This window comes from Salvelinus sp. IW2-2015, linkage group LG9 (genome assembly GCF_002910315.2).
Source record: "Salvelinus sp. IW2-2015 linkage group LG9, ASM291031v2, whole genome shotgun sequence".
In the NCBI taxonomy this organism is placed as follows: Eukaryota; Metazoa; Chordata; class Actinopteri; order Salmoniformes; family Salmonidae; genus Salvelinus; species Salvelinus sp. IW2-2015.
In genome coordinates, this window is record NC_036849.1 from 24,298,717 (window position 1) to 24,322,692 (window position 23,976).

General features: G+C 43.0%; 1 protein-coding gene and 1 pseudogene across 3 annotated transcripts in view; both read right to left on the reverse strand.

The window, feature by feature from the left end:
* LOC111968855 (filamin-A-interacting protein 1) overlaps positions 1-12,992 on the reverse strand; it is a 28,611-nt gene extending 15,619 nt beyond the window's left edge. For all 3 annotated transcript variants that reach the window (XM_070445225.1, XM_023994765.2, XM_023994766.2), the window contains exon 1: positions 12,170-12,992. The gene's annotated coding sequence lies outside the window, so the exon portion shown is untranslated. The remainder of the gene's footprint in view (positions 1-12,169) is intronic.
* A 5,180-nt stretch (positions 12,993-18,172) lies between these two features.
* Positions 18,173-23,976, reverse strand: part of LOC111969035 (trafficking protein particle complex subunit 12-like) — a 28,152-nt pseudogene continuing 22,348 nt past the window's right edge.

The window sequence follows — 23,976 nt, forward strand, 5'->3', positions numbered from 1 at the left end:
AGAGAAAAATAACAGAGGGAATCATATTTTAATATTGTGCTCCTCTCTACCTGTGCAGCAATGAATAAAAGTGAGGGAAATTGTCAACTAAATCAATATACTTAATGTCAACAGAATCTGTACAAACATCAATTGAAAGCATGTGAAAAGTGAGAGAGAGAGACAGAGAGAGAGATACAGAGAGAGAGAATACAAATAAACATCCTGGACACTACTCAGACTGTAGACACATCACTTACAGTCGGTTTTATGGCCTTGGCCTTGGAAACCCATCTTCATACCCATCCTCCCTCATCCCCTTCCTGTGCCTTTCTGACCGTCTTATATTCAATGACAGGAGACACACAGGTTAAATTAGAACTACATGAGGAAGTGTCTAATATTATAAGGTGTGAGGTCAACTATAAGAGCGCTCCAAGGCAGCATGTCCTGCATCTGTCCTTTCTCTATTCCATCCGAGCTTAGACAAATATTCAACATACAAAACCACTCGACAGTGTGTGCGTGTGGTGGTGGAGTGTGTGTGCATATGTGTGGTGTGTGTGTGTTCCTGACAAGTATTTATGACATGTCCTGTTCTTTTACAGAGTATCTCATGCTGGGTGGTGACACGTTGGATGGGAGGACGCTGGAACATTTGCAGCACCCCTGGGTGTTTGGCTTGTTTGTCATGCTAATCTGTAAACAATCTGGGATCCAACTCAAAAAGAAATACAGGAATTAAACTATGATGGTCTGTATGCACCATATTATACAGTAAGACCAGGTTAGAGGAATCTTTAGAGTTACATTGCATTCATGTTCTGTTGAGTCATCCTGTGTCCGTTGGGGTCAAGTGCACTGCACACAGTGTAGGTCAGGGGTACTCAACTACTATATGAGGTCCGGTCACACAAATTCCCTGCGGTCAAAGGTCCGGATGGATATTGTCTTTAGTGGATAGTATGGATGGATAGTAACAAACCCCTACCTCGGGACCCATGCCAACCCAAACTGTTCACACCCATCCTGTTGGCGAAAATAATATTTTCCAGTTTTTAAGCTAATTTCCTACAATTCAACACATTTTGCCATGTCTTATGTGTGTATCTGAAAAAGTTACAGATGCGCAAATATCATACCCCCAAGACATGCTAACCTCACCATTACAATAACAGGGGAGGTTAGCATTTTATATCATACCCCCAAGACATGCTAACCTTCACCATTACAATAACAGGGAGGTTAGCATTTTATATCATACCCCAAGACATGCTAACCTCACCATTACAATAACAGGGAGGTTAGCATTTATATATCATACCCCAAGACATGCTAACCTCACCATTACAATAACAGGGGAGGTTAGCATTTATATCATACCCCAAGACATGCTAACCTCACCATTACAATAACAGGGAGGTTAGCATTTTTGGGGGGTATGATATTATGCTTCTGCACTACTGCCCATGCACTACTACATTTCAAAATTGTACTTTGTGTATTATACATTACAACTCTCAACCAATTGCATTGAAATCTAAGTTCTTAAAATTCTTCTTCTTCTTTTTATTATTATATATAAAATATAATACACTGAGTATACAAAACATTTAAACACCTGCTCTTTCCATGACATACACTGACCAGGTGAAAGCTATGATCCTATTGATGTCACTTCAATCAGTGTAGTGAAGGGGAGGAGACAGGTTAAAGAAGGATTTTAACTCTGTTTGGTGTAGTCAGTGTATATACATTTACTTATTTTGGTCGGACCCACGGTCCGTATTGACCCCACTCTGGGTCCAGGTCCGAACCTCGGTCCACCTGCTGAGTATGGCTAATGTAGGTCATCAATGCATTTGTGTGTGTGCATGCACTGTATGTGTTAAACTTCATAGAGCTTTGAGCTTAGAGCCTTTCTCCTACTCCCTGAAAGAGTTGTGATTAATGGAACAACTACAGTCCTTTGAAGGAGTTGTGATTAATGGAACAACTACAGTCCCTTGGAGGAGTTGTGATTAATGGAACAACTAGTCCCCTGAAGGAGTTGTGATTAATGGAACAACTACAGTCACCTGAAGGAGTTGTATTAATGGAACAACTACAGTCCCTTGAAGGAGTTGTGATTAATGGAACAACTACAGTCACCTGAAGGAGTTGTGATTAATGAAACAACTACAGGCCCCTGAAGGAGTTGTGATTAATGAAACAACTACAGGCCCTGAAGGAGGTTGTGATTAATGGAACAACTACAGTTCCCTGAAGGAGTTGTGATTAATGGAACAACTACAGTCCCTTGAAGGAGTTGTGATTAATGGAACAACTACAGTCCCCTTACTGTGAGCAAGTGTTCTCTCTGTGATCCTGTTCTGGTACAGTATGACATCAGTACTTTTATCATTACTGACAGATAAGGAACAATTCCCTTGCAGGTGATGTCACACGACCCCTGACTCATCCTCTGAGCCGTCTTGAGCTGAGTGAGCTCACAGAACAATGTCACACATTCTCTCTCCCCTACACGACTCAACCGCTCTCTCTGCTCTGAGATCAGTTCGAGGATCAATTAGGTGTGTGACCCACCTCCTTGGGACCGTTGAAACAACGCAATCCGTAGCCAGAACAGCACAACACTGGGACTGTGAACATCAATAAAGAACAGTAACTCATTCTAACCTCGATGAAAACAAGATGTTCACTAGGAGAGCTATGAGACTGGGAGCAAAGCAGGCCTGACTGTACTGTATGTATGTGTGATACAGGGTTCTGACAGCGGTTCACTGGAGGTTTCAGCTCACTCCTCAGGGATTTGTTTATCTTCCTCTTTAGTAGCGGTCTGACTCTGCAGAGCTCTTACTGATCAGAATGACTTAATGGCGTCTGAAACGAATCTACCCTAATCTCAAATGTTTCCTGGAAAAAGGTCCAGGTGCAAGAAAGGGTTGAAAGAAAAGATCTTCCAAAATAAGAGAGAAGAAAAGCCATCTCAAGTGCTGGATTGGGCTACTCAGACTGCTTTCCATGCCCCGTAGTACATTACAGTATAATAACATCACATTGAGTTAAACTGGAGTGATTTTCTCTAGCACAGTAGACTACCCAGTACCCACTGCTATGCCACTCCTCAGCCCTGCCAGGACAGGTGCAGCCAAGGATAAAGGGGTACCAAGGTTACACTCTATGCCTTGATGATGTAACATCTACAGTACTGTACTGTACTTGACTCCAGCAAAGGATTAGATTCCAATGGCACGTTGTGTTAGCTAATCCAAGTTTATCATTTTAAAAGGCTAATTGATCATTAAAAAAMCCTTTTGCAATTATGTTAGCACAGCTGAAAACGGTTGTGCTGATTAAAGAAGCAATAAAACTGGCCTTCTTTAGACTCGTTGAGTATCTGGAGCATCCGCATTTGTGGGTTCGATTACAGGCTCAAAATGGCTAGAAATAAAGACTTTCTTCTGAAACTCGTCAGTCTATTCTTGTTCCGAGAAATGAAGGCTATTCCATGCAAGAATTTCCAAGAAACCTAAGATCTCGTACAACGCTGTGTACTACTCCCTTCACAGAACAGCGCAAACTGACTCTAACCAGAATAGAAAGAGGAGTGGGAGGCCCGGTGCACAACTGAGCAAGAGGACAAGTACATTAGAGTGTCTAGTTTGAGAAACAGACACCTCACAAGTCCTCAACTGGCAGCTTCATTAAATAGTACCCRCAAMACACCAGTCYCAACGTCAACAGTGAGGAGGCAACTCCGGGATGCTGGCCTTCTAGGCAGAGTTTCAAAGAAAAGGCCATATCTCAGACTGGCCAATAAAAATAAAAGATTAAGATGAGCTAAAGAACACAGACACTGGAGAGAGGAACTCTGACTAGAAGGCCAGCATCCCGGAGTCGCCTCTTCACTGTTTACGTTGAGACTGGTGTTTTGTAAATAGTAAAATAAAGTACAGATACCCCAGAAAAACGACTTAAGTAGTACTTTATAGTATTTTTACTTAAGCACTTTACACCACTGTTCACCACAGTGTTTGGATCGATAGGCTTTACTGAGTATTACTGTAAACCACTGAGATAAGAATAACACAGTGACCAATCCACTGGCTCTCAACTGACCACACATTTATGTGGTCTTCGTCTGGTTTAAAAGCTGGGTTAAGAGAGGTTGTAAGAGGTCAGAGAGGAATCAGACACAATCGATGGAGACCATATTTTGAAAGCACCTACTTCAAAACTCTGGATATTGTTTTGAACTCATGGTCAGGACATGAACCTAAGTACATTCAAAGTAAAACTTGCATTTATTATTCAAGTACATGCACACTTCCAATATGTAACTATGCAACAGCTCTGTAGAGTACAGTATCACTTCTCCCTAGTCAATTTGGGCTTCATCCTCCATTTAACTTTGGATAAATACTTTAGCTCCAACTTCTGGCTCCTTTGGCTTCCACCTATGATTCCAAACTCCAAGAACACATTTATTTTTCCTCTAGCACAGTTTAATTAAACCGGTTCTTATTCCCACAGTTCTGTATGTATTGTGTAATGCTATCAGCTGGAACATGCATTACTTTGATTCAAGGGTAATGAGCTGATTGGGAGTTAAGCAGTGAAAGCTCAACATTCACATGGAACTGAGGTTAGATAGATAGCCGACTGGACACTGTTCAAATAGACCATTTCAGGATAATGATCTATTGCTCCAATTTCACCAAGGCGCAATGATAACAAAACCTTCTCTATACCCTTAACTCCTTCCAATTGTTGTGTTTTCTATTTAAATTTCAATCAGATTCCTACAGCATGACTCTCCGTTTCAACTAAATGGTTTGCAACTGTTGTGAGTGAAGTGAATTCTAAGAGGGCAAATGGGGATTCCAAAGCCACGTTGCCTCTGAGCCTCACATACCATTCCTGCATGTTGCATTCCCTTCTTCCCTAATGTGGAGGGAGCTGGCTAATGGACAATGAGCCCTCACTGGGTACCCCTGACCAGCATGCCCACAAATCCATGGAATCCAAGTCATCTGTAGTATGTTACTGTCTGACTGCCTGCATCAAACGCCCAAGTTCCCTCTGATGAGAAGGCCAGGGCCTAATGATCTGTGGGGCCTGTGAAGGCATGGGACTAAAGTAAGGTTGGGTCCCATGTCTACCCCCACATAGCCAGGCTAGACCCTGGCGGTCATGGCCAGCTGTCACTCAGGGTATTTATAGGGTCTCCGACCCCAACACACGTTCTCCTGGTCCATGCTGGAGAAAAGGAGCCCTATCACTTTAGCTGTGATCAGCAAGTAAACAGATGCCTTTCACTGAAAGGGAGTCCAACTGCTTTAGGTTGGGGCACAACATACTGCTCAAATKATCATTGAGAAGCAACAATGTTTGGCTACAGCTACACCACCTACATACAATCCAAATTCAACCACAAGGTGTGTGGACATACCGTGAAAATAAACAAACTTTGTTGGAGGGCCTGATTTAGCCAGTGGATGTGAAGTCTTTCCCAGACCTGTCTAGAGTTGTTGTTGTTGTTTGTGTGAGACCTGTACCTCCTCTCCCAGTGCTCCTCCAGAGGTCCCTCCCAGACTGCATGGCTACATGGTCCTGATTTGGCCTGTGATGTCAACCTTAGTTGATAGATAGCTCCTGCTCCCTGAGACACGAGTGACAGCAGTTGTCGGGATTCCAGGGGCCCTCCGAACTCTTTGGAAAAACGTATAGTTTGATTGGGGGAGTTTGATATACTCACTGGGCAAAAACTAGTTGAATCAATGTGTTKTTTCCACGTCATTTCAATGTGATGACGTTGAATCAACGTGGACAACTCATTGGATTTGCAAAAAGTCATCAGCGTAAGGCAATTTCGTATTTTTTTCAACCAACTTTTCACCTAAATCCAATGTCATAGTAATATTTTTGGTTGATTTCACATTGAATTGACCTTAGTTGACAACTCAACCAAATGTAAATCAAAAATAGACGTTGAACTGTCGTCCATGCCCAGTGGGTAGCCACGCTATGAACCCAACGTGACTAAATATGGGCTGGGAACTGTGCCTCAGCATGAAGGAGTTTAGCAACGCACCACGCCTGCAGACCTGATCAAATACTGTGGGGTCCAAAGGCTCTTCCATCTTAACAAGGAAAACATGACTCTACCAGAAAATATCAGAATTTCAATAAACAGATGTTTCAATCAACCTTGACTCAAAACTGTTACAGAGATTGTCTTGATTCAAATGTTAGTATTACTGTTTTTACAAGTCCCTCTTTTCCATGTACTGCTACAGACTGGTATGTCTCAGCTTTCTGCAGACACATTCCTCTGCAGACAAACAGTGACCTTTCAGGGTCAAATATTACATAACAGACATGTTTCAGAGGCAAATTTWGTTAAACTGAAGAGTGATGACGTCTTTTGTCGGTTGAGACAGCTGAACACACTTACAGTATACATATTTCTTGTTGATTGGTATTATATCACTAAATTACACATGGAATTTATGTTTACAATATATTCTTATTTCACTTGGAATTTCATAATACTTTGTTTCACTTAGAATTTATAAATACTAGATGACATGGTCCCAGTTCTGTTGGTTACTGTATATGTATATTGGCCATGGTACAGTTTGTCTAGTGATCTGGCCTACTTCTATTTATACTCTGCATCAATATTTCTTACACCTGACATGTCATCCTGCTAGGGCAGAATATTACTTTCCCTACAAGGTTTCTACTCGTTGTATCCTCTTCATCACCACATTACATACACAGTCTTCTGATTGCAGATGAGGTTCAATGAGTTTCCACCATTAGCAAAAACAAGTATTTTTAACAGCAGGGCGACGGCGTCCCAGCAGTGTCATGTATGACAGAAGGAAGACACATACAGTTGAAGTCGGAAGTTTACATAAACTTAGGTTGGAGTCATTAAAACTAGTTTTTCAACCGCTACACAAATTTCTTGTTAACAAACTATAGTTTTGGCAAGTCGGTTAGGACATCTAATTTATGCATGACACAAATAATTTTTCCAAAAAATGTTTACAGACAGATTATTTCACTTATAACTCACTGTATCACAATTCCAGTGGGTCAGAAGTGTACATACACTAAGTGGACTGTGCCTTTAAACAGCTTGGAAAATTCCAGAAAATGATGTCATGGCTTTAGAAGCTTCTGATAGGCTAATTGACATAATTTGAGTCAATTGGAGATGTACCTGTGGATGTATTTCAAGGCCTACCTTCAAACTCAGTGCCTCTTTGCTTAACATCATGGGAAAATCAAAAGAAATCAGACAAAACCTCAGATTTTTTTTTTTTAGACCTCCACAAGTCTGGTTCATCCTTGGGAGCAATTTCCAAATGCCTGAAGGTACCACGTTCATCTGCACAAAAAATTGTACGCAAGTATAAACATCATGGGACCACGCAGCTGTCATACCGCTCAGGAAGAAGATGCGTTCTGTCTCCTAGAGATGAACGCACTTTGGTGTGAAAAGTGCAAATCAATCCCAGAACAACAGCAAATGACCTTGTGAAGATTCTGGTGGAAACAGGTACAAAAGTATCGATATCCACAGTAAAACGAGTTCTATATCGACATAACCTGAAAGGCCGCTCAGCAAGGAAGAAGCCACTGCTCCAAAACCGCCATAAAAAGTCAGACTACGGTTTGCAACTGCACATGGGGACAAAGATYGTACTTTTTGGAGAAATGTCCTCTGGTCTGATGAAACAAAAATATAACTGTTTTGTCATAATGACCATCGTTATTTTTGGAGGAAAAAGGTGGAGGCTTGCAAGCTGAAGAACACCATCTGAGCCGCGAAGCACGGGGGTGGCAGCATCATTTTGTGGGGGTGCTTGGCTGCAGGAGGGACTGGTGCACTTAACAAAATAGATGGCATCATAAGGAGGAAAATKATGTGGATATATTGAAGCAACATCTCAAGACATCAGTCAGGAACGTAAAGCTTGGTCGCAAATGGGTCTTCCAAATGGACAATGACCCTAAGCATACTTCCAAAGTTGTGGCAAATGGCTTAAGGACAACAAATGTCAAGGTATTGGAGTGGCCACAAAGCCCTGACCTCAATCCCATAGAAAATTTGTTGGCAGAACTGAAAAAGCATGTGCGAGCAAGGAGGCCTACAAACCTGACTCAGTTACACCAGCTCTGTCAGGAGGAATGGGCCAAAATTCAGCCAACTTATTGTGGGAAGCTTGTGGAAGGCTACCTGAAACGTTTGACCCAAGTTAAACAATTTAAAGGCAATGCTACCAAATACTAATTGAGTGTATGTAAACTTCTGACCCACTGGGAATGTGATGAAATAAATAAAAGCTGAAATAAATCATTCTCTCTACTATTATTCTGACATTTCACATTCTTMAAATAAAGTGGTGACAGGGAATTGTTACTAGGATTAAATGTCAGGAATTGTGAAAAACTGAGTTTAAATGTATTTGGCTAAGGTGTATGTAAACTTCCGACTTTATCTGTACATGAGGGACAGAAGTTGTACAGGGACCTTCAGTAGATGAAGATGGTGCAGCTAGTAGGCCCTAATACTGTATGTACACTGTAGGCCTATCAAAGGCAATGCAATTCACATACAGATGTAGGATCTTAATTTGAGCCAGTTTGCTACAGCAGTAAAATAATCCTGCAGCAACAGGAAATGTGCGTTATTATGTGGATTATAATTGATGGACATTTTTGTAGGGGTTGATACATTTTTCGTAAGTGAAAATCAAGTCTGACATTTCAGACTCTGACAAGTGGAAATTACAGAAGCCCTTTTAAACCTCACACTACACATTTTACATTTCCTGCATTGCAAGTTCTCCTGAAACAGGGTGATAAAATTAAGATCGTACATGTGTACATTTATCTCCTTTTGCTCTGAATGAAGCTTGTATGTCTCCAAGAGCCAACAGATATGATATTCACTACTCTACTGTGCTGGGTAGCAACCCAATTCACTTGATCTATTGAGGGAACAGCATGGAGTAGGCTTACAGAATCTGTAAATGGACACCAACCAATCAAGCACCAAATTCCTTGAGTAACATGACATGATTGGATATCATGTTTAAAAGGAGATTCTAAGGGGGCGGGGAACAAGGCATGTTCTGAATGTTGCAAAAAGACCATATAGAGGCTGCAAATTACACATGGGTGAAGCACACTCACATACATGTGAACACACCCACATTCTGAAATTGCATTTTTGTCCCCTCCAGTTTTATCATTGGAATGTGATACAAAACGAGGCAACAGAGTGCTGTAGGACCATGCGGACGCCTCCGAGTGGTCGGGTAGGCTATTTGGAGTGTATATATATATTATGTCCCCCCCACTTCTAAAACCAAAACCAAGTTGCGCCCCTTACTAGGCCATAATTCCATACAATTTCATGGTCTGCTCTGATCTGTCCATGTGTGATGCACATGACATTACATGACATTACATGACCCTTTCACACTGCTGAAAAAAAGTTATACACATTTAGCCTAACTTGAGTCGTCTGTCCAACTCAAGAGTTGCCTAGTTAAATAAAGGTTAAATAAACATTTTATAAAAAGAGCTCCAACAGTCAGCCACTGCAGACACTGAGAACCCAGGGCGATAAGGCAGCTCTATTTCTGAATCATGGATTGGTCAGCAAATATGTGCAAAACCATCCAAATAAATGACATCACAGAAGAAATGGAAGCAGTCTATCATGATGTCACTCCCCCACTGACTGGGAGGAAGACAGGAAGTGAGACGCAGCCTGGTTGACTTGAGATCAGTTATTACTACAATAAGACTCACTTCAGGGAATTCAGTCTCCCTACCTGAACCTTTCAAAAGTTCAGCAAGAAGTTTCTTGGAMTGACTGCTTTTTGCCGAATCTCACCAGCAGGTCTGAAGGCTGCACCACTGTGACCACTGAGAGTATAGTGACCAGCCCCAGCCCAGCTCCCTCTGTCTGGCCTCAACAAGGGACAGAGCCAGGGTCACTCCTCCAACCTCCCCCACTCACACAACACACTACAGGCTACAGACTGGCCCACTCCCAATAGCGATGAGTTGACCACGTGAAGCAGACCTCTGTTACCAGATCATTCCAGAGAGTGCTGATGGCAGTGCACTGGACAGTGGACACATGCCAGGCAGATACAATCACCCTTAACATATACGCTCGCTCCCTCTCTATAACTACAGCATTGGATACTTTCTATCCAATGTTGTACACATTTCCAAGCCAAGTGCATGACGTAGCCTACATCCTACCAGAATCGCTATGCAGGCCATACAAAATACAATTAAGAACTGGCTGTCCATTGACGATTTTGCTACAGTATGTTGTCAATGGAAAAGCCTGGTCGATAAACACCACAGTGGAGTGGTATCTCTTTCCCAATCTATCACTGCTGAAAGAGCTACATTACCTCATAACTTAGCCATGTCCTTATCATCTCACTGATCAGAAGTAAGTGATGCAAGATCATAATAATGTAGTGACATAAGGTGATTTGAGGCGACGGGCATCTCAGTGGAGAGGGACGCAGTTTGAGTAAGCGAATACTCTCTCTGCACCTGTGCCACTTGTATGAGCCAATGACATAGCTTGGTCTGTCTGAATAGATAAGCCTATGACATAGCTTGGTCTGTCTGAATAGATAAGTCTGACTTGATTACTCTTCAAACATTGTAAAAAGAATGAACTGTGAATGAACTTTAGTAACCCCTGGAAACAAAACACTCAAGTGTAAAGTAAACCACTCAAACTAACATTAGGAAAGGATCTCCTTATCCCTGACCTGGACAAAGTGGCAGAAATATTAATGACAGATCTCTCTCTCTCYCCTCCTCCCTGTATCTACCATGATATTATAAGTGTTAGGGGACCACATCAGCTGGAGTGTGAACAGTTAGCTCTCCTCTCTCTTCCAGAGCTGGTCTGCATTAGGAGCAATACAGAGACAGATAGGTGCTAAGGAGATGGATGACAGTTATCTTAAAGTATGCCTGAACACTCTAAGAAAAAAAGGTGCTATCTAGAACCTAAAAGGGTTCTTCGACTGTCACCTTAGGAGAACACATAGATGAACCTTTCTTGGTTCCAGGTATAACCCGTTTGGTTCCAAGAAGAACTTTTAGGGGGTTCCATGTAGAACCCTTTCCACAGAAGGTGCTACAAGGAACTCAAAAGGATTCTGCCTGGAACCAAAAAGGGTTATTCTATACGGACAGTCGAAGAACCCTTTTGGAACCCTTTTGTTGCATTCCCTATAAAAGAGAGATATGTTGCACATTTCATTTGGCTCAGCTAGACAGTGTGATGTATGTCTTGACAAAGGGATTAGTTCTTATGAGAACCAAATATACATGCATGTTCTATGATTGATGGCCTGGTGATAAATGAAATAATTTGACATAATTAAAAGGAATGAATAACCACRTAGAAATTATGCTGTTTCACAACAAGTTGAACCCCCCCCCGGACAAGGTTCGAGGAGACGATCCATTCCTAATGTTAACGGAGGAATCTGGATGAGTTATTCCTTATCTCCCAGCCTAAATATCTCAGGAGAACGTTATTTGTCTGGATTATGCTGTCAGCTCTAAGTCCTCACAAGGCTTTTCTTGCTAGTATAACACTAGAAGGGGTTCTCACACTGCTTTTATATAACAATGACAGAGGAATAAGTAGTGATTTATATGGTACATTAGATTCATGACTTTCTCTTTCCTGTGTGTGCTGTCTCAGTGCCAGTGTCTAACTCCTAATGACCATTCTACCTCCCGAGAACAGTCAAAGACCTTTACTCTTAAAACATGTCATCAGCTCAATGTGTTTTAATGTATGTGGACAGCATGGATTTTAACCCATGCATACTGCACAAAGCAGGCAGACAGAGTCCATTAAAATAGTGTTCCTTCACACAGTATTCTGTAACCTACAGTATATCTGTGCAGAACAGCACTGACAAAGTCCAGCAACAGTAATAGCTCTCTCAACATTTTAAACTCAWAATACTAGAGCATTTCAGCTGATAAGTTTATCTCCTGCCACGGCATGGGCACATGGTTTAACATCCCACACTGAGTAGAGATGAGAGAAGCATGCTTTCACTGAGGCACACTGTGTAGAAGACAGTAAGCTGTACTTTCTTACCTGCTCTTTCTGGTCCCCAGGGTTAGGTTTGGAGTGGTGCTTAAGGTAATCCTACAGGAGTGACTCAGTCTGCCCTTCTGTATGTGAATGTCCTCTGAAGACCTCTTCTTAATGCTACTCCTGTTCAGCTGCCCTGCTACAGAATGAATGCCATCACCATGGACAAGCTCTGCTCTCTCACTTCTCCTCCTCTAGGATTCCAGGTCAAGAAGGAAATGCTACAGCAACAAGAGCTGGGTCTAGTCCTCTCTCTCGCTCTCTCTCTACTCACTTATCCACTCTCCCTACTTCCCTACTTCCCTCTCACCCCTCTCTCATGCACACACTCTCTTTACACTCTCCTCTCTCTTTACACTCTCTCTCTCTCTCTGTCTCTCTCTCTCACCACACTCCCTTTTTCTTTCTCTGTATGTCAGCCAAAGATATACACTCTTTGAGGAGTCAGTGGGAGAGTGTTTGTGACAGAAAAAGAATGCAAGGGAGTGAGGGTGAGAAAGACAAAATAAAGGAGAGAAAGCCTTGGCGGAGGAGGGAGACAGGCAATCATGGAGGCACAGTTCTGTTCCCACTCCCACTCTGTCTGTGTTTGAAAGGAGCCATTGCTCAGCGGGGAGAGAGAGGTGCAGCAGTGTGATGTCCTTTGTCACAAGTCCAGGTCTTTTCATTTACTCCTCCTTTGTCCCCAGTCTTTCAGTGTGGAGACGGAGGCTAACGCATAGGTCTATATTTAACTACTATGCTGCAGTCACTAGGAGCTGTTAGCAGCTGAAGCCGTTTGGTTTGGAGGCTGGCTGCCTGGCTGGGTCCCTCGCTCCCCTCTCCACTCCTGACAGCTGAGCTATGCCACTTCTCTCTCTCCCATGCTGGGAACGTCCAGCACAGCCAGCCCCCCCAACTCAACCCAACCCATTGGCAGTCCAAGTCACTAACATTTTCTGAGCTAGCTAGGGCTGGGGCTGCCAGGCTCTTCAGGACTTTGGCAGTTAGACAGCTTACCACCCGGCCCACTCACATAAAAACAAACTAAATTAGCTTGCTGAGCTAAATGTGTAGTACAGTATATTGTTTACAGTGTCRATGAGTATGGTTGGAGTTGCTGTGAGGTCACTGTGGGTGTTCTACTGCTGTTGGAACATGTGAAAGGGACTTGTGGAATCTGGAGCACAGCCTACAACGGGTGAAAGACATAGAGCCAAATAAGGACACAACAATGAGGAATATCCATTTCTCTATGTCATCAAATCACTAAGTACAAACAAAAACAGAAGCAACCAAAACAAACAAAAACAGAACAGAAACTCTTATTTCACAGGACTAGCCATCCACTCCTCTGCTTTTTCCTGTGTCGTGTTAGGTCACTGAGTCGCCTCAAACACTTCTGTTCACATGTACATGTATGTCACTTGTGTGGGTGTGGTGTGCTGACGTAATGTTTTGCACAGTGAAAGAACAAACACACCACACACAGAAACAAACAGAATGGTGATTATCTTGTTGAGATACACTCAGTTGGCAACATGGTGCTCTTACCTGRTCTTGGCCATTGCTATTTTTGACATTATCTTCACTGCAACTCTTGATACCGGAAAAGACAAACAATCCAAGGGTTAATACACTCTGTAGTCTATGCACAATGCCTCTGTGTTGTCCTCTGCCACTCCAAATGGGATCATCATTGTGAAACACAAAGCAGTTGTTTGACAGCCTCTTTCCTTTCTGTACATCATGTCATCCCATAAGAACATGTGATATCATGGATGAAGATCTATCCAAGCTGAGGTCATCACAAGTATATTTTTGATTGAATGTCATAATTTCCACACCCAGATGAGGTCATGTGGTCATGTCCAGTAGAAGGAAAGTTTGTTATTCTTTAAGTCTGTATGTATAACCTGGGATGGTGGTCAGGTGGCAGTACGCCTGGCGGTTAAGAGCATTGGGCCAGTAACTCAAAAGTTGCTGGTTTGAATCCCCCAGCCGACTAGGTAAAAAACATGCCGATGTGCCATTGAGCAAGGAACTTAACCCTAATTGCTCCTTTAAGTCGCTGTAGATAAGAGCGTCTGCTAAATGACAAAACATTTGGTCTTATTTCACGGAATCCGCACTGTGGTTAATATGATTCACAGTTATGTGTGAAGTAGCCCTCATTTCTCACACTAACATGTCTCAGATAATCAGTGTGAATAAAAATCCCACTGAGAGAATACAAGACAACAGACCAAAATATCCCACCAATAGAGTTTACATAATGATGCAATTATGGTTTTCTTTTTGACCAAAAAGCTTTTCATTCTTATAGTTGGTGTCCTTCAGGACAAGCACACAGATACTACAGCATTTGCACTATTTGTGGTTTAAGTCACCTTTAACTGACTGAATGAAGCTTACTGGTCCTTTGTAGCCCAGTTGGTAGAGCATGGTGCTTGTACTGTCAGGGTTGTGGGTTTGATTCCTGGGACCACCCATATATAGAATGTATGCACGCATGACTGTAAGTCGCTTTGGATAAAAGCATCTGCTAAATGGCACATATTATTTTATTATTGAATGAAACACATGTACTGTACGTCAACTCCACTCTATTTCTCTCTCCTAGGAAGCTCCAACTTTTAGCATAGCAACAGAAGACATTTATAAGGGCCCATCCAACAATACCATGACCAAAACACTGCTGCCTGTCACCCTTAGCAACACCAAGTCACTTCCTGTTTCTGTGCCCAGACATCACCTCAGCCCTCTCTCTGGTTCCTCTGGGATGTGGGCCGCGGGGTTGGGCCTGCTGAAAGAGTCAAGACCCTTATGCGCACGCAATGAACCTGGCAGCGAGGGTCTATGTCTGCTCCAGAACAACAATTTGGTGACACAGGTAGACAACGATTCTGTTAGTTGGGTTTGTCATATTCCAGTAGTCCATTTTTCCTGTGTTGGATCTTCAAGAAGCATCTATACGAAGAGTATTTTTCAATTAATGTGATTTATGCTACAGCTGAATACCCAGTCAGCTGTCACTGATATGAGAAAACACTGGATCACATGATCCTGACTCAAGTTTTAGCATCTCAATGACAAACAATTAACACAGCAATGGTGTCTGTCTCGCCACCTACTTGACTGCCACCTTGTGGTGAGTTGTGGATAGTACAATGAAGCTACAAACAGGCATGCACCCATAGCTGGCTGGCACGCTCCACTAGGCTACAGTGCAGTGTATATTTTACCAGTTACCCATTACAGTAAGTAATGTTTTTTCTAAGACACTGATTGCCAACAAATTAGTTATTACAACTAAAATCCACAACAAAACATCATCAAACCCATGAATTGGGTTCCTCAAACACAGTTAAGTGAATTCAACCTATTATGGTAGCCTACTGATTTATTTCAATTAGGATATTCAGTGGGATGGACAATACGAGTGTTCCCAGTCCCACCTTCGTTTCCATGTCTTGATGAAGTGAGTTGAAAGTAGGGATCTTTGCAAACAATCCCTCCTCAATTACTGCTCTAGCTTACTGAAAACACCTTTTTAATGCTTAATTGACAGTGCAATGTGTTAAAATGTTTCCTCATTACCATATCAAAGTGACGTCATAATTTGTGTTTTTATCACATGCGTTTTCTTATGTTACTAGCGAGACATCTCTCTTTTATTGAACATTTATTCCGTGCTATGGCGTTGATTGAGGCTTGGTTCATGGACGATTCTGACAAAGATCAGAGGATGCCGCGTAAACTAAACCCAAACAGACCTGTGTCTTTGGAGGAGTTAGAAAAGCTTGGCGTTGTAATATTTGTGTTGTGGAGAAATGACCAGGCAGGGGACGGGAGTACAGTTAGTTTTCGTTTAGTCAAAACCTCTCGTGCTCTACAGCCCCGGGCACAATAGTGCACATGTGCATTTCCTATTAGGTGTAATAACGTAACACTGTCGTAATACATCACYGCTTAGTAACAGCATAGTAACTAATATAAACAGATGTAGATCCCAGATACTACAGGCGTTTTCTACTGGAAGGTAGTTAGCTGTAGCTAATAGCAAGCTAGCGAGTAAGGAACAACCTGATAACAGCCAATCAATCAAATGATCCAGAGTACATACTTAAGCAATAAGGCCCGAGGAGGTGTGGTATATKGCCAATATACCACGGCTAAGGGCTGTTTTTATTACGACCCAACGCAGAGTGCCTGGATACAGCCCTTAGACGTGATATATTGGCCACATATCACAAACCCCCGAGGTGCATTATTGCTATTATAAACTGGTTACCAACATAATTAGAGCAGTAAAACGAAATGTTTTGTCATACCCGTGGTATACAGTCTGATATACCATGGCTTTCAGCCAATCAGAATTCAGGGCTCGAACCACCCAGTTTATAATATAAGCTATACGAAGCTATACGAAGAGCAACTTGATAATAACTTTAGCTGTTTGCTAAACAAGCTTCAGCTATCAWGAAAAATGTGTCAACGTTTAGCTAGCTAGCTATTTTGTTATTCACTATCATATACAAATAAATGTGACTGAAGCTACCTAAATTAGATTGCATGAAACGGTAGTGTCTGAGTCGCCCAGACTCAGCTCACGTTTGGAAGGATGATCTGACCTCGCGAGACTAGAGTGACTGGTTGATTCAGTACTGTCCTTGTCTTCAGTTAGATGCTGATATTTATGAGACAGACCCAGCGCTGGAAAAGAGCTGTAAAGTAATGCTGTACGAGATACTCCGACATCATCATTATCCACGAGGATAAACTACCCAACTATGAGGACAAGGTATAGCATAGAGTGAAAAAAACGAATTTCAGTCTGCTCACATGACAATTAATGTTTTGTTACATTATTTATAATGAGGGATACCTGGAGGAAATCGGACCTCTGAACTGAAAATAGATGGCCCTCCCTTCAGTAHAATATAGTTTTACCTGACCCTCCCCGAATGCTTGAAAAAACAACAAGTGACCCTCCCCTATACCCAATATAATGAACCGAAGTGGATAGCAGATTACATGCCTACCGCTTCCCCTCACTCCTAGACAGACCAGAGCCTTCAGATACACAGTTTCATAATCTGTTCTTCATTTTGTAAGCATTAGCTTACATGGCAAAGTAGCCAGAAGGTTGTGGATTCACATTCCACCGTGGACAAGGGTAGAGGTGAAAAGATCTCCATTATATTGAAAGCACTGCATGAATCTATCATCTTATTTGCTGTCCTAGAAAAAATTGTTACAGTTCATATAAGGAAATCAGTCAATTTAAATAAATTCATTAGGCCCTAATCTATGGATTTTACATGACTGGACAGGGGCGCAACCATAGGCCCACCCACTTGGGAGCCAGGCCCACCTACTGGGGAGCCAGGCCAAGCTAATCAGAATGAGTTTTCTCCCACAAAAGGGCATAATAACAGACAGAAATACTCCATTTCATCAGCTGTCCGGGTGGCTGGTCTCAGACGATCCCGCAGGTGAAGAAGCCAGATATGGATGTCCTGAGCTGGCGTGGTTACACGTGGTTGCGGTTGTGAGGCCGGTTAGACGTACTGCCAAATTCTCTAAAACAGCGTTGGAGGCGGCTTCTGGTAGAGAAATGAACATTCAATTCTCTGTCAACCGCTCTGGTGGACATTCCTGCAGTCAGCATGCCAATTGCACACTCCCTTAAAACTTCAGACATCTGTGGCATTGTGTTGTGTGACAAAACTGCACATTTTAGAGTGGCCTTTTATTGTCCCCAACACAAAGTGCACCTGTGTAATGATCATGCTGTTTAATTATCTTCTTGATATGGATAATCTTGGCAAAGGAGAAATGCTCACTAACAGGGATGTAAACAAATTTGTGCACAAAATGTGAGAGAAATAAGCTTTTTGTGTGTATGGAACATTTCTGGGATCTTTTACTTCAGAAAAGTTTGTGGTCATCCGCACATCCTTAAAAACATAGATACTGGGCTAATAAAGAATACTAGTATAGAACAAGAAGACCCGCACACTGTTAAAGCTCCCAATTCACTGCTTTATTGACAACATTTAGATCCGAAACGGATCTTCGTCAGGTCAAACACACAGTGCTCACATCCCAAAATATACACATTTCACCTAACATGACCATTGCAGACATGACGCATGGTGGGTGCAAAATACATTTGTATATCTCTAATAATTAAATAACAATGAGATGGGTGCATGTAATGGTTTCAAGAAAATAATATATATTTACAAAATTATCTTTTATTTCAGCTCATGAAACATGGGACCAACACTTTAAATGTTGCATTTATATTTTTGTTTACTATACATGAGTGAGAATCAAGACTAAATCTACTCAGCAGAAATACCAAAAAGCTATTGTATTTAGGAATCAAATCACTATGGACGTCAGTAGTAGAGGACTCACAAGTGTTGATTGATTAAAGGCCTACCTAAATTGTAAGATGTATAGAACTTGATGTACGGATAAGTAGTTTGTACTCATGAAAATACAATTGCAATTCTATTTTCAATCATTCAGTTGATTGTTTATTAATGAACATCTCATTAGCTAGTCTGTCACTTTTCACCAACAGTATCCATGTACCACATTTCAATTCTATTTCCAGATTCCTGCAATTTGTTGTTTGCCATTTCTCCACATGATGCACTTATTTTATTTTTGCACGACGGTCAGTTTATTTGGATAAACAATATTAATTTAAACATGTAAACAAACAGTGATACAGAGATCATTAGAATAATTCAATTAAATACATTAAATCATTTTATACAATAATCATTTTTACAAGTTATACATTTCCCTACTTATAATATGTAGTTTTAAATTATTACATATCTATTTTACATTCCTTTTGTTTTGTGGAGAGGGGTGTATCCTGAGCCAAGTCAAACATTCACACCCAATTGAAAAGTTACAGAAGACCTGTGGTTGATTTTACAGGACGAAGTCACAGATCTGGGGGGGAAGTAACATGATTTCAGGTTGATGATGTACTCCGGTCTTAATCACACAGGAATGTGACACGTCTCCCTCGTCTAAAAACATTGTACTGAATGTCAGTGGAGGCTGCTGAGGGGAGGACGGCTCATAATAATGTCTGGAATGAATTCAATGGAATGGTATCAAACACATCAACGACGTGGTTTCCATGTGGATGATACCTTTCCATTGACTCCATTCCAGACATCATTATGAGCCGTCCTCCCCTCAGCAGCCCCCACTTCTGTATATATTCACATACATATCCTATCAGAGTCACACAATCATTTCATTTGCATCACTACTACTATAACGTGGGAAGTGGATTTGCACTGAAGGGACAGTTTGCGTTCCTGCTCTGGAGTTCAGGCAGGGTAATGGCCATGTTGTTTAGTGGAGTCTTATGAAACTCAAGACTAGGACACTATCCTCCTGATGGCCCCCTGTGCTGGCAATTGTTTTGTTCCAATCTTAATAGTGACCTACAAGGGTCCCATACCTCCCTGGTTCCCTCTACACCAGTTTGAGGCACTGTGTGTTGAAGCAGTCTCCCTCTCGGGAGGCCACTGACTCCAGCAGGGCCTGTTTCTTCTGGGTGGAGCGGGACGACTCCAGCTCGTACATGGTGGTGAGGTTGAAGAGGACGCTCCAGCTCGGGACAACTCCAGCTTGTACATGGTGGTGAGGTTGAAGAGGACGCTCCAGCTCGGGACAACYCCAGCTTGTACATGGTGGTGAGGTTGAAGAGGACGCTCCAGCTCGGGACAACTCCAGCTTGTACATGGTGGTGAGGTTGAAGAGGACGCTCCAGCTCGGGACAACTCCAGCTTGTACATGGTGGTGAGGTTGAAGAGGATGCTCTCCTGGAGGTACAGGACAGAGTCCTGCTGCACCAGGCCCTCCAGCTGGCTCAGGGACTCCTTCAGACGGCCCAGGTACAACAGGCACACCGCCACGTTGTTATTCACCTATAGGAGAGAGGAGAGAGGGAAGTTATCAACCTGCAGGGAGAGAAAGGGGCAGAAGTGGTATTACTCTACTGAAAGAGGGAGAAAGGCATTGTAAATCTGAGAGGGGAGAATGCAGAAATGAGTTAATTGCACTTAGAGAGGGGAGAGTAAAGAGTCATTTGCCTGAGGGAGAAGGGCTCTGCAGAGAGGAGAGATAAGAAAGATGTTATTTGTCGAGGGAGAGAGGGGAGAAGACATGGTTATTGCCTTAGGAGAAGAGAGGGATGCTGTTTTCTTGCCTGAGGAGAGAGGGGATATGCCATACAGCCAAGGGGAGAGATCGGTCTCAAACTAGAGTACATTCATGTACAGTCTCTAAGAATGTACAACTTCTGATGTATCCTAGAAAATGTATGAGTAAGTTAATCAAGTATAGATGTCATAAACTGTTGGAGATTGCGTGATCGCCTACCACAGGGTTTTTGGGGTTGACCTTCAGGACCTCTGTGAAGGAGGAGAGTGCCTCTGAGTAGYTGTTCTGACTGAGATAGACGAAGGACCTGAAACCCATACACAAGTCAGCTGGGTTACTTCAGTGATTCTGTGTGAAGATGTGAAGATGTGACAATCGGCCATGTGACAGGAATTAACAGAAATGTCAATCAACAGTGTGAATGGCACTGTTGTGTCTCCTAGCAAAGCATCACAAAGTGGCAAATACACAAGTGTGACCCCCTGTTCCAACTTACATACTAGAATTGTGAGAGAAGTCTGACAGAATTACAGATACATTCATCTCAGAAGTAATTATTTCCACTCATTCGTACCTGTTCATCAAAACACGTGTGTCAGTAGGTCCAGTTCCCTTCTCCAGAGAGGCTTTCTCCACATCTAGGAAATACTGCTGTTTTAATGTCTCCAATCTGGTCCAAAATAATAATTCAAACAAAAACACATTGGCATTATGTTGAGGAACCAAAAACACATTGGCATTATGTTGAGGAACCAAAAACACATTGGCATTATGTTGAGGAACCAAAAACACATTGGCATTATGTTGAGGAACCAAAAACACATTGGCATTATGTTGAGGAAAAGTAGTTGTAGTTCAAATAGAGGCGTGTTCACCTGCAGGAATATGCGTCCTATCCCACTCAGCAGCTGCACTCTGCTGGGGCTCGTACTGGATGATGGAGTGATATGTCTCTACAGCTAGAACATAGTCCTGGAGAGAGAAGACAAGAGGGGGGAGAGAGAAGAGAGAGAGAGAGGGGTAGAGAGGGTGAGAAAGACAAGAGAGAGGGAGGAGAGAGTGAGAGGGGGGAGAGAGAAAGACAGAGAGAGGGGGGGGGGAGAGAGAAAGACAAGAGAGGTGGGGGGAGAGAGAAAGACAAGAGAGAGGGGGGGAGAGAGAGCGAGAGAGAATAAAATCAGGTGTATTGACCATTAGCAGGGCAAGGTGTCCCTGGTCACAGTGTGCCCCAGCCATGGCTGTTCTTTACCACACATCAAATCGCTCACATGCTGACTGAACTGCTGAGCACGGTTGCTATGTAGCTGGGGATAGGAGAGAGGTCGGGCGGTGAGTTGGTGCAGTGTGTGTCTGTGTGTACATAAATATCACCAGCTGATGGCACTGTAGCTCTTTCAATTGTCCCCCGGACAGAACACACTCTCCCTCGCTTCCTCCATTTCTCTCACTAACAAAGAATCCAGCCAGGGTGATCCTACGGGATACTTCTGGGAAGCCTGTGGTCTACCATCATACATCTACAGACCAACACAAACAACACTTACACACAACAATCACTAACAAGCAACATCATTAGACAGGATTCTCTAGTGCTGTATAAAGTATAGAAGTCAATTAAACATGATGAATGCAGTCTTCATCAAAGGATGATACAGAACCTGTCAAAATGATCATGTCTCCTGTGCGGACACGGTGTGGTCCTCGACGGGTAGTGTTCTGCCTCTATCAATTACTGTAAAACTCCAGTCCATGGTAGTCAGATCATCAAGCAGAAGTATTCAGTTTCTTCATTGGACTCTGAGGGTGATGATACTACTGAAGGTGTTTTCAACTGGCAGGACAGATACACAGTGGCTTGGAGCAGGACATGCTCTAGCTAGCATCCGCCTGGCTATTCCACTGTCCGAATGTGTCTAGACAGAGAGCAGGACTGAGGGAAAGGTAGAATGAAAAGAACTGATCCAGACACACGTACCTGACAAGACATCTCCAAACACACCCACTCACTGCACCAAAACAATGCTGCTAAAACCTAATAACCCTTATTAGCCATTGTGTGTGTCCGTGTCTCTCGCTGGTCGTCATCCATTCTTCTAATTGCTCCGCTAGCTTCCTGACAGCCCTGGACGGGCATGTGTGTGAATCTGTGACTGTGGGCATGTAGGAATGTGTCTAACTATGTCGATGAATGTGTGTGTTAAAGTACATACACACAGGGGACTATGGTAGCTCTGTGCAGCTCTCCTTACACAGAGTGTTAGTCCCTCCCCCTCACACACACACCTGTGCATGCACACACACACCACACACACACCACACACACCTTCATCATGAGCAGACAGTTAGCCATGGAGTACATGACCCGACTCAGACGAGACCTCCACAGCTGAAGAGATTCTGCAACACACAAGAGGACAAATTGGTTTAAATTTCAGTCATTTCTGACTAATTTACCCAGGTAGCTTTCGGGACAATTAATTCATTAATTCGATATTCCGCTGTACAAAAATACAGTTGACCATAACACACCCCAAATGCATGGGAGTGCTTCTACACCTGCATTACTAGCTGTTTGGGGTTTTAGGCTGGGTGTCTGTACAGCACTTCGAGATATTAGCTGATGTACGAAGGGCTATATAAAATAAAATTGATTGATTGATTTTGATGATTGATGGGCAAATATGTAGTACCCCCTCCCTTTCCTCTCCAGCTACCCCCTCCCCCTCATCACATAGTATCCTATCACCTTCCAAGCCATCATTTCATTACCGAGAGAAGGAATTATAGAGGGAGAGAAGGCACTTGACACCCTCTCTCTCTCTCTTTACTCTCTCTCACTGTCTCTCTCCTCAGGCTAATTGTGTGTAAGTGTCACTGGGCTTATTTGGCACTCATCTGCAGTGGGGGCTATTCATTTAGTGGTGATTGATGGCTCTGATTCTTGGTGTGTACACGTTGTGTATAGTGAACCTGTGTGGGTTCAGTTTTACTCGATGACAATCACTCAGTGGGGGTCTATTGAGATCGTCTCCAAGTCTTTGTCTGAGACAGCTGCCCAGAGAGGGAGAGATAGAGAGAGGGACAGAGAAGACACAACACAGTGGAGAGAGAACAGTGGGAAGAAAGAGACGAGAGAGACAGGGACAACGGTGAGAGAGGAGAGACACAGACAGTTCGAAGAGAGAGAGACGACATACCATGACGGCGGATGAGAAGAAGCAGAGAGACGAGAGAGATTACAGTCGGAAAGAGAGAGACGACGAGACGAGAGAGACATACAGGTGGGAGAGACGACCAGAGGAGAGAGAGCGAGAGAGACCATCACTCAGTGGGAGAAGAGAGACAGACAGACAGGCAGTGCGAGAGAGAACAGTGGTAGACGACGAGAGAGACAGTGGGGCAGAGAGAGAGACAGTGGGAGAGGGAGAGAGACAGACAGTGGGCAGAGAAAGAGATAGACAGTGGGAGAGGGAGAGAACAGTCGGCGGAGGGAAGAAGGAGACAGTGGAAGAGGGAGAGAGAGACAGTGGGAGAGAGAGAGAGACAGACAGAACCAGACAGTGGAGAGGGAGAGAGAGGAGACAGTGGGAGAGAGAGAGAACACACAGAGAGAGAGAGAGACA